The 10164-nt window shown below is 35.2% G+C and overlaps 1 pseudogene; it reads left to right on the top strand.

Annotated features, from left to right (window-relative positions):
* The first annotated feature begins 2615 nt into the window (after window positions 1-2615).
* Window positions 2616-6641, top strand: LOC113741732 (galactinol--sucrose galactosyltransferase-like; annotated as a pseudogene).
* Window positions 6642-10164: the final 3523 nt, after the last annotated feature.

Raw genomic sequence — 10164 nt, 5'->3', positions numbered from 1 at the left:
AATAGGGATGAATTTGTAAGAATTGTTTGGCTGATTTTGGTCATGTCGACTTAAAAAAAAAAATTTGTACATTGCATGTGAAGTTAAGGTTTGTGATTTGTTGTGCCATTCGAATTTTTAGAGATCAAAGTGTCTTCTATAACGCACAAAATGAGGTATTAATTGTGAAATTGAATTGTTAAAAAAGCACGACTAAGAGGCACTTGAAATTAGTATTTTGTGAAAAGTGCAATTTTCTAATTTGAAAGGAAAGTAAAATTATGTTAGAGTAGGTACTAGATTAATTTTTCCTTCAATTTTTATTTATTTTTTTATTATTAATAAATTCGGGGTCGACGTCCCTCTCCCCAAAAAAAAAAGCTACTCATTATCTGCATAACCTATTAATTCTATTTATTTTTCGCTTGAAAAACTTTCCCCTATGTTCATTTCCTTGTTTGTGTACTCGTTTTATTTTTATTTTATACTTGTTTGTTTTTTGTTCTTTTAGCTCTATACCATGTTGCTGTTTTAGCTCCTTTTCACTGTCTTCATAGTAGTAAACAGAGAAATATATTGCCAACTTTGAGTCTTTAATCAGGTTGGTGAAGTAGCACGAAACGTCCAGAAGAGGAATGCAAGCTCGAGAAAGAACCACAACGTATGGTTGGAGAAAAAAAAGTAAAGTGTTAGGAGACGTCTGGAGAGGTCCCATTGATAATGAGTTCACTGGTCAAGATAGTCAGCAATTTCTTTTGGAGCCAAGCAATTTTGGCATGGCCAAGAAGTGATAAGACAGAAAGCATTAGGCATTGTTTTTTTGGGAAAATCTTCAATTTGGTCCCTTAACTTTTTCACTTAAACCAATTTCACTCTTTATGATTTTTTTTTACCAATTTAGTTCTCAAACAATTTTATCGGGTTCAATGTAGGACTTATTGGGGGGCGTCACTACATTTTATGTATTTCGCATGGCGGTCCAGGGGTATAATTGGAATGACAAGTTCGATTGTCTAATTATAAGGATTATAACAGAGGCTTTTAAACGATTAAGGAAAAATCCTCTGAAAATTGAAGAGGACAAAAACCTTTGATTTTTGAAGAGGGTCAGCAATAGATAGCACCACAGCCCCCATCTCTGCTAAAGAAGAGCAACTGTCCCAATCAATTGAACATGAAATTGAACCATTCTCGCCGGTTTCTCTAGAATTTGAGAATGATTGTTGTATCGGGGTGTTTGTGGGCTATTGGGTTCCCAAAAACGGTTGTGATTAAGAGGGCTACTTCTCCAGTTGTCAAGGCTGGACCAGTGTACTATTTGTGCTGGCTTTTGTGCAGGGGTTTCTTCTTGTTTGGGATATTTTACAGCAGAAGAAGAAAAAGGCTTTCTTGGATTAAAAGGGTTATGTGTTGGGAAAGTGTTTGACCAAAATGTGCATTTTAATGTAATGGAGAGCATGGTTCTAAGTTTTAGTGGATGCATTTCCTTCAAATAAGGCAGTGAGGACTGAGGAGGATATTGGGATGGAATAATGGGCAATGCTGTTATAGGATGCAATTTGCGGACCATGACGAAGATCAATCGGGCAAGGTGCGTGCAGAATAAGAGGAACAACAATTCAAAGAATTGCGAACAGAATAAGAGGACATTGCAAAAGTGCTATCTACTGCTGATCCCCTTCAATTTTCAGAGGTTTTTGTTCTTAATCGTCTAAAAGTCTTTGTTATAATCCCTATAATTAGACAATCGAACTAATCATTCCAATTATACCCCTAGCCTGTCGAGCAAAATACATAAAATGTGGTGGCGTCGCCCAATAAATCCTACATTGAACCCGATAAAATTGTTTGAGGACTAAATTGGTGAAAAAAATCATGAAGGATGAAATTGATTTAAATGAAAAAATTAAGGGACCAAATTGGAGATTTTCCCTTTTTTTTTTCCTTCCGTTTTTGAGATATTTCCATATTCCAAGAAAGTTAAGATAAAAGTAACCGGAAGCCTCAAGATTATGGCTAGAAAGATAGTAAAATAAAAGTAGCCAGAAGCCTCAAGAAAGTAACCAGCAACCAGTTGAGCCCTCCCAAAATAGGCTAGAGCAGGAATTGGATTACGTGTAGGATAGATAAATAAGTAAAATTTTTCAATAACCAAGAGCATTTTGGTCTTGTATGGTTGAGATTTATTTTCCTTTTCTAGGCCAAACTATCCTCTGAGATCAACTATAGATGTTCTTCTGAAAAGAGGATTAGCCTCAGTGACTTGGTTTATTCAAAAGCATATTAACATATTGTAGTCACATGCTCTCCACTATTTAAATATCTTCTTCTTGTTTTGTTGGTAAAAAAGTAAAAAGAAAAATTAATATACCGTTTGGATTACTATTTTTTAGAGAATTTTTTTTAAAACAAATATACTGTAGTGATTTGATGTATGTAATATAAAAGGTAATTGAAATGGTGTTCAAGGAAAATGTAAAAATGTTTTGAGGAAAAAATGGCAATCCAAAAATGTATTTTCTTGGGTACATAGTATTATACTAATTCAATTGGTCCTACTAACTTTATTCTAACCGCCAAAATGACCGTCAATCTCACACTACGGTGTTGGCTTAGCAACTGGAAGGCCCTATGGCCATGAAAGCAAATCTCACTGTAGCCAACTTGTCGGTTATTCCCACAAATCAATGTACCACAACCATGCCTTCAGAAATTATTTTCTCATACTTGATCACATACCTCTAGATTCGATTTTCCCCCTCAAATGTCTATATAAACCCCTCTCCAGTCCTGCATTGATCACAACATTTCATTTCAAAGAATTTAAATAGCTCCTTTCTTTTCTACTTTCCTACTAGTATACTCAAAACCAGTTCCTTGACTCCTTAACAGTTATGGCTCCTAGCTTGAGCAAAAGTGCCTCTGAAGTAATGGGGGTTGAAGATGATCAAAAACCCTTGTCAATCGCTCTTGAAGGGACACAGTTTCTAGCCAATGGTCATCCAATTCTAACTGAAGTCCCTGCCAACATTGTTGCCACACCATCTCCATTTTTCTCCAAAGACTTAACCAGAAAAATGGTCGGCAGTTTTATTGGCTTTGATGCTATAGAACCAAAAAGCCGCCATGTAGTCCCTCTTGGTAAGCTCAAGAACATAAGATTCATGAGCATATTTAGATTTAAAGTCTGGTGGACCACTCAATGGGTTGGAAATTCTGGTAAGGATGTCGAACATGAGACACTAATGATGATTATTGATAAATCAGACAATGGCCGCCCCTATGTTCTTCTCCTTCCAATTCTTGAAGGACCCTTTAGAGCTTCATTGCAGCCTGGCACGGAGGATTACTTGGATATTTGCTTGGAGAGTGGATCAAGCACAGTTTGCAGATCGCGTTTTTGCAGTTGTCTGTACATGCACGTTGGAGATGATCCATTTCAGCTAGTGAAGGAGGCAATGAAGGTGATCAAGGTCCATCTAGGGACCTTTAAGCTTCTTGAGGAGAAGCGTCCACCAGGTATAGTTGATAAATTTGGTTGGTGCACTTGGGATGCCTTTTATCTTAAGGTAAGCCCAAAAGGGGTTTGGGAAGGGGTAAAAACCCTAGTGGAGGGTGGGTGCCCTCCAGGAATGGTCCTGATAGATGATGGATGGCAATCTATTTGTCATGATGATGATGATGTTAATGACCAAAAAGGCATGAATAGAACCTCAGCTGGTGAGCAAATGCCTTGTAGGTTAGTAAAATTTGAAGAAAATTACAAATTTAGAGACTATACAAGTTCTAGGGTACCCTATGATAAGGGCATGGGTGCATTTATTAGTGATCTTAAGGAGGAGTTTAGGAGTGTAGAGCATGTTTACGTTTGGCATGCATTGTGTGGATACTGGGGTGGGATTAGACCTAATGTCCCAAACATGCCTGAGTCTAGGGTCATTAGTCCTAAACTGTCACAGGGATTGCGGATGACTATGGAAGATTTGGCCGTGGACAAAATTGTCAACAATGGAGTTGGACTGGTCCCACCAGAAAAAGTTCAGGAGATGTATGAAGGCTTGCATTCACATCTTGAATCTGCTGGCATTGATGGGGTCAAGGTGGATGTGATACATGTAAGTTATGAACCCTTTAAGATAATGCCTTTATTCCATTTTTATCCTTTTGGATCATAGTGGTCTACATATATTTGCAGGGATGTTTACAACTAGCTGGCTCATAATCTTCTTGCATGGATTACTATCTTTAGGTCTTCTAATATGACATGTTGTTGATAATGTAGAGGGCACCGACTGTAATTGATAATAAATATTATTAGCTCACCCTGTTATATAGAGTAAACGATTGCTCTTTTCCGGATCAGATTTAATAGGAAAATATGTAAAGACAAAATGGAAGTAGTAGAAAGATCTAGTGAAAAATGGAAGGAGAATACTTCAAAGGAGAAAATTAATTTATTCAATAATGGAAAAAAAAATTGAGTTTTGCTATATATAGACATTGAGTTTTGCTATATATAGACAAATTAAGTGCTAGAATTGTTAGGAGCTTGGAGGACATAGATCCTTTGTATATGTCAACATGGCTTTTAAAACAACGGGCTTAATAGCAAATTAAGATTAATATAGTATTAAAACTGCAGAAACATTCTATTGGTTTTGCAGTTGCTAGAGATGTTATGTGAGGAATTTGGAGGTCGAGTTGAGCTTGCTAAAGCTTACTATAAAGCCTTAACAGCTTCAGTGAGAAAGCATTTTAAAGGCAATGGTGTGATCGCTAGCATGGAGCACTGCAATGATTTCTTTTATCTTGGAACAGAGGCTATAGCTCTTGGACGTGTTGGTAAGCTAGCTAACCTGAATAATATATTATTCTCACATTTATTTATGTTCTTCTATTTAGCCAAATTAATAAATTAGAGAATGTCAATTAAGGACTTTTTTTTTATACTTCATTGCCTAAGTAAGTAGATTTTAACATTTTCGAAGCTAAAGGTTGCTTTTAACTACTATTCTATTTTCTTTTTACCTTTTATTTAGACCATTTTGAAACTTAGGAACTTTTGTTTCTCAAAAATTTTCACGACAACCCTTCTAATGTATCATATTCAAAGAATTGTGGGAATGCTAAATCATACAAGGGAAAAAAGACCTTTATAATAAATTCTTCGTTCAAAATATTAGATGACAGAATTTTTTTGCTGTTCTCCTTCTTGATGGCTAATCTTGCCTTCTATAATTGAGTTCATGACCTTGCTGTCTATTTACCACTAATGCTATATGTAGATTAATTTTGTGCCATTCCTACATTCAGGGGATGACTTCTGGTGTACTGATCCATCTGGAGATCCTAATGGTGCATTTTGGCTTCAAGGGTGTCACATGGTGCATTGTGCTTACAATAGCCTATGGATGGGAAATTTCATACAACCTGATTGGGACATGTTCAATCTACTCATCCATGTGCTGAATTTCATGCTGCCTCCAGAGCCATCTCTGGAGGACCAATCTATGTTAGTGATTCTGTCGGAAAACACAACTTTCAGCTGCTCAAAAGCCTAGTTTTGCCCGATGGCTCCATCCTAAGGTGTCAACACTATGCTCTACCCACCAGAGACTGCCTCTTTGAAGACCCTCTACATGATGGAAAAACTATGCTCAAAATTTGGAATCTTAACAAGGTAAGAATTTTGGATTAATTCTTTCATCCTCCCTTTGAATTATGAACATTTTTGTGCTGTCAATGAGGGTTAACCTTGTCTAAATATACAGTAACAATAATGCTTATCAACTGTGCTTATCAATTATTAACGTTTAGACATGCAGATTCCACATATACGATATATCATTACCCTCTGATTAGGAGTTCAATTCCTGTCATTTTACTGTGGCTCTTGGATGCATTTTTGCAGTTTACAGGAGTTCTTGGAGCATTTAACTGTCAAGGAGGGGGATGGTGCCCTGTAACTAGGAGAAACAAAAGTGCGAGCGAATTTTCAGTTCCTGTTAACTGTTTGGCAAGTCCTGAAGATATTGAATGGAGCAATGGAAGGAATCCAATTTCTCTAAAAGGGGTGGAACTGTTTGCAATCTATATGCAACGGGAGAAAAGGTTGAAGTTATTGAAGTTGTCAGATAATATGGGAATCTCTCTGAAGCCATTTGAATATGAGCTCATGATTGTTTCTCCTGTGACTGTCTTGACCAAAAAATTGGTCCAATTTGCTCCCATTGGACTGGTAAATATGCTCAATTCTGGTGGTGCTGTGGAGTCTCTGATATATGATGATGATGATGACAAAAGTTCAGTGAGTATAGGAGTCAGGGGAAGTGGAGAAATGAGAGTTTTTGCATCAGAGAAACCTATATCTTGCATGATTGATGGAATTGATGTGGAGTTCAGCTATAATGATCAAATGGTCATCATTCAAGTTCCATGGCCTAACTCATCAAAATTATCCATAGTTAAATACATATTCTGAAAACTAGTATGTGAAGTTTCTTGACCGAGATTCTTTTCTTTATATTGTGAATTTTTTAGAAGTCAAGATCTTCAGATCGTGTTTGTCTAAAAAGTCAGCCTGGTGGATTTGTACTGTTTTGAGCTGATCCAGGATGTAAAAAAAGATTTGTGTTAATGCATGGTCAAAAACTTATCTATAATCATGTGTGCATCTACATTTTACTATATAACTCTGGATTGGATTGACCCAAGCTCGAACTGTTGTGCCCAAGAAATAATGGGTTCAACAAGCAACATAAATGAGTTGACATGGATGAAGGCCTAATATGTACGCCTGAAATTATAATGCTGCGAACTTGTAGATAATACAAAGCCATGCCCAATAAAAGCCCAGCCCACATCTCTTCATTTAGTTTTAAAAATTGTACAGTTTTTTTTTTTTTTTTTTATGTTTAGCAAAAATGCCAAACAAGTGACCCATAATAATCACAGTAGTTGGAGCATCATTCCTTGATAGATATTAATATCAAAAGATGCATCAATCATCCATAGATATCTTATTTGTAGTTAGATTTCTTGATTGTTATTTGAACTTCTGATACTTTTTGTACTCCCCCCCCCCCCTGTTTTCTGTTTACTGCAAAGGAAAAATTTAAGTATCATGGTTTCTTTACATGGTTGTGATGTTACTCAATGTTGGCATGTCTTTTGACACTCGACTCAAAATTTGGAGAATCTTGAATTTTGTAAGATTAGTCCTTTCAAGAAATTTGTTGTATCAAAATCATGGCTTATGAGGTGAACAAGGCAGGCTATGTACATGGATTGGATGGTAGAAAATGAAGTTGGAGAGGCAGTGAAAAATGGATGGTAGACTTGTACAGTGTTGTAGATATTTTAGGGATAGGGATAGGTACGATTGATTTTAGTATGGTTGTGTACAATTATTGTACTTCTTCGAAAATTTGGTGTACATTTACAGACAAAAAAGGTTGTATTTATATATTTTAGTATTGTACGGATAGAATTTAGAGGTGCAATAAAATTATGTAAGAAATACAACAGTACCAAAATTCTGAAGAGTTTTTTTTTTCTCAAAATTCTATTTAAGTAATTTTTCCTTCTTTTTATTTTTCTCGTTGATTGTTATGGTTAAGATCTATAATTCTATATGTATGCATGTGCATAAAATTTGAATTATTCAACACCAACTCAACTTCTTAAGTTTAGGTAAACGACAATACACACTTCCACCATTAAATAAACTCTCTCGGCTTGAGTACATGTAGAAACCTCAGGAGAGGTAACTGTGAAACCTCAGCATGAATTCTATACCATAATTACATTTGATATTATTGTTGATTAAAGAGGAAATAGATACCACAATGGCTCATAACTTTGCTTGCTTGAAATTTTCTTCACCATCTTTGGCATTTTATGACATGCTGCATGGAAGTGTAACTCTTGATGATGCTATAGGTGATCTGTTCTGAGAGTTTGAGGAATCAATCTTCCAAAACTGCACTTTCCAAACCTGCAAAAATATAGGGATTTTTTTTCATAGGAAGTACATAATTTTTGTTGGTTTTTTCCCACCTATCATATTTGGTTCATATATGTTGTGATTAATTAAGGTAAATATATAGAAGTAGCCTTGTCCTTTATTGACAAATTTACAGAGATGCACACTGTCTTTATTTTTTTAACAATTTAGCACCCAAAAAAATTGCAAATTTATAAATTACTTTTTTCTGTCAAATTTAATTAAACATAAACTTAGTCCTCAAAGGCAAGATGGGTCTAAATTAAGTGATCTGATCTTCATTAGAACTTTTAATTTCAGGTTGAAAAAGGCATACATAGTACCTGAACAGTAGTTTTGCCTGCATTCACCGGAGTAGGCTCAGCGAGCCGAGTAGCCTCGGCGAGCCCAATACCACCAACTTGGGCATTCTTGAGACGGCTAATGCTGAGTTTTATTGTAGCGATTTCATATATGCGAGATAAAAAGGTGATTGGAAAATGTATTAAGAAAAATTGTTTTCCAAACAAGGCCTTAGTTGTTCAATCATTAATTAAGTACTAAAGTACACACTAATTAATTTTTTTTGCGTGTTTTACTATCCTTAAAAAAGTGTTGTATACCAGGAGTACTGAACTTAACCCTTTTTTTTTAGTAAGAAAAATTTTGAATGGATTCTGCTTCTATCACCATCAGGGATCACGATATTGGTCTGGGACAGATTGCCCACCAACATAACGCTTATATCAATAATAAAATTCAAACATACAACTTTTTATGAAAAAAATGATCTATTTTTGTCAATTGAACCAATTTGTAACTGAACTTAGCTACTATCAATAAAAGTCAACTAGTGTTAATTATTCGAACGATGGCTGCTAAAGTGTTTTTGCTCATTGCTTGTTTTACTATGCTAATTAGAAAAACTTGTATCCGAGGAGATGTATTAGAATCTGTTTATGATGCCAATATTTTATTAAAACCTTGGGCCTGATATATTTGCTGCTTTTTTTTTTTTTGGGCAGAACACGCATAATTCTTTTATGTTGAAGACGCTAATTTCTTTTCGAGAACGGTAAAAAACCGGTTCAGTCCTAATAGTAGTTCCTCCATTAGGACTTCTTTCACTTGTGTTTTTTCTACAATTTTGACAAGAATCAATATGACAGATTTTGGCAAACTCGATGGATTCGCATATTTTCAGTTGTCGAAAATTATGTCCACCGACTCCTTTGACTTGTAGCTATATCATAAAAATCCCCATACTTAAAATATACAATTATACCCAAATGAATATATTCAACTTGTGTGTCGTTCAAATAGTACGTCATTCCAAGGAGGGATGAATCAGGTGATTTGGGAGGCGAGAGTGTAAATAAGAGATTTCAAATTTGAACCCTTCTACTTACACTAAAAAGAAAAGTAGTACATCATTCTAAATTTTAAAAAGAAAAAACATAAAATAGAAGATGACAACATCAAAGAAGACTATGATTTTCTTGTATGATTGTGCATATATGATTTGGACAAGTAGACAATTAGATATTTCATCTTCATCTTTTTCTTTTAGAGTTAATATCACTTCAAAGCCTGAAAAATGGAAATTGTTCCGCTGAAAACTCAAAAAAAAAAAAGCACTTTATAGCCTCAGACCAACAATAATGTTAGTACCTTGTCATATATGGTAAGACAGCCTCACAAATTTTAAGACATAAATGCCCCTGTCAAACACTGCCTTTCAAGCTGGTAGTGGTACTCCAAACCACTTACATTGGTAACTGTTAAATGTAAATAACTACTAAAATTTCAAGCCCAAAAGGGTAAAGTGGCCTTTTCACACCTTTTGCCAACTCACTTATTGAAAATGAGCAGATTATTAGTCTCAGGGTACTTATATGTGTTTTAGGTGGGCAAAGTGGAAAAACCCCCAGAGTTCAGGGAATAAATTGCTATTGACCCTTTCTTTTATTTCTTTTGTCAAATGTTCTCTTATCTAAAATGTTTAACCAAAATGTGTTAAACCAACAACTGAATCCATTCCATGATATGTTAAACCAAAAAGCCGGAATCCAAATAACCAAATGGTATAGACCAAAAACATAAATGAGATGAATAAATATAAATTATGTCAGCAAAGCAAGTTGATATTTTGAATTTCAAGAGCCATCAAAAAATTAAGAAATCCATCATTGTAAGTGTCG

The sequence above is a fragment of the Coffea arabica genome, chromosome 4e, assembly GCF_036785885.1.
Source record: "Coffea arabica cultivar ET-39 chromosome 4e, Coffea Arabica ET-39 HiFi, whole genome shotgun sequence".
Classification (NCBI taxonomy): Eukaryota; Viridiplantae; Streptophyta; class Magnoliopsida; order Gentianales; family Rubiaceae; genus Coffea; species Coffea arabica.
This window is presented reverse-complemented; position numbering and strand designations above follow the sequence as displayed.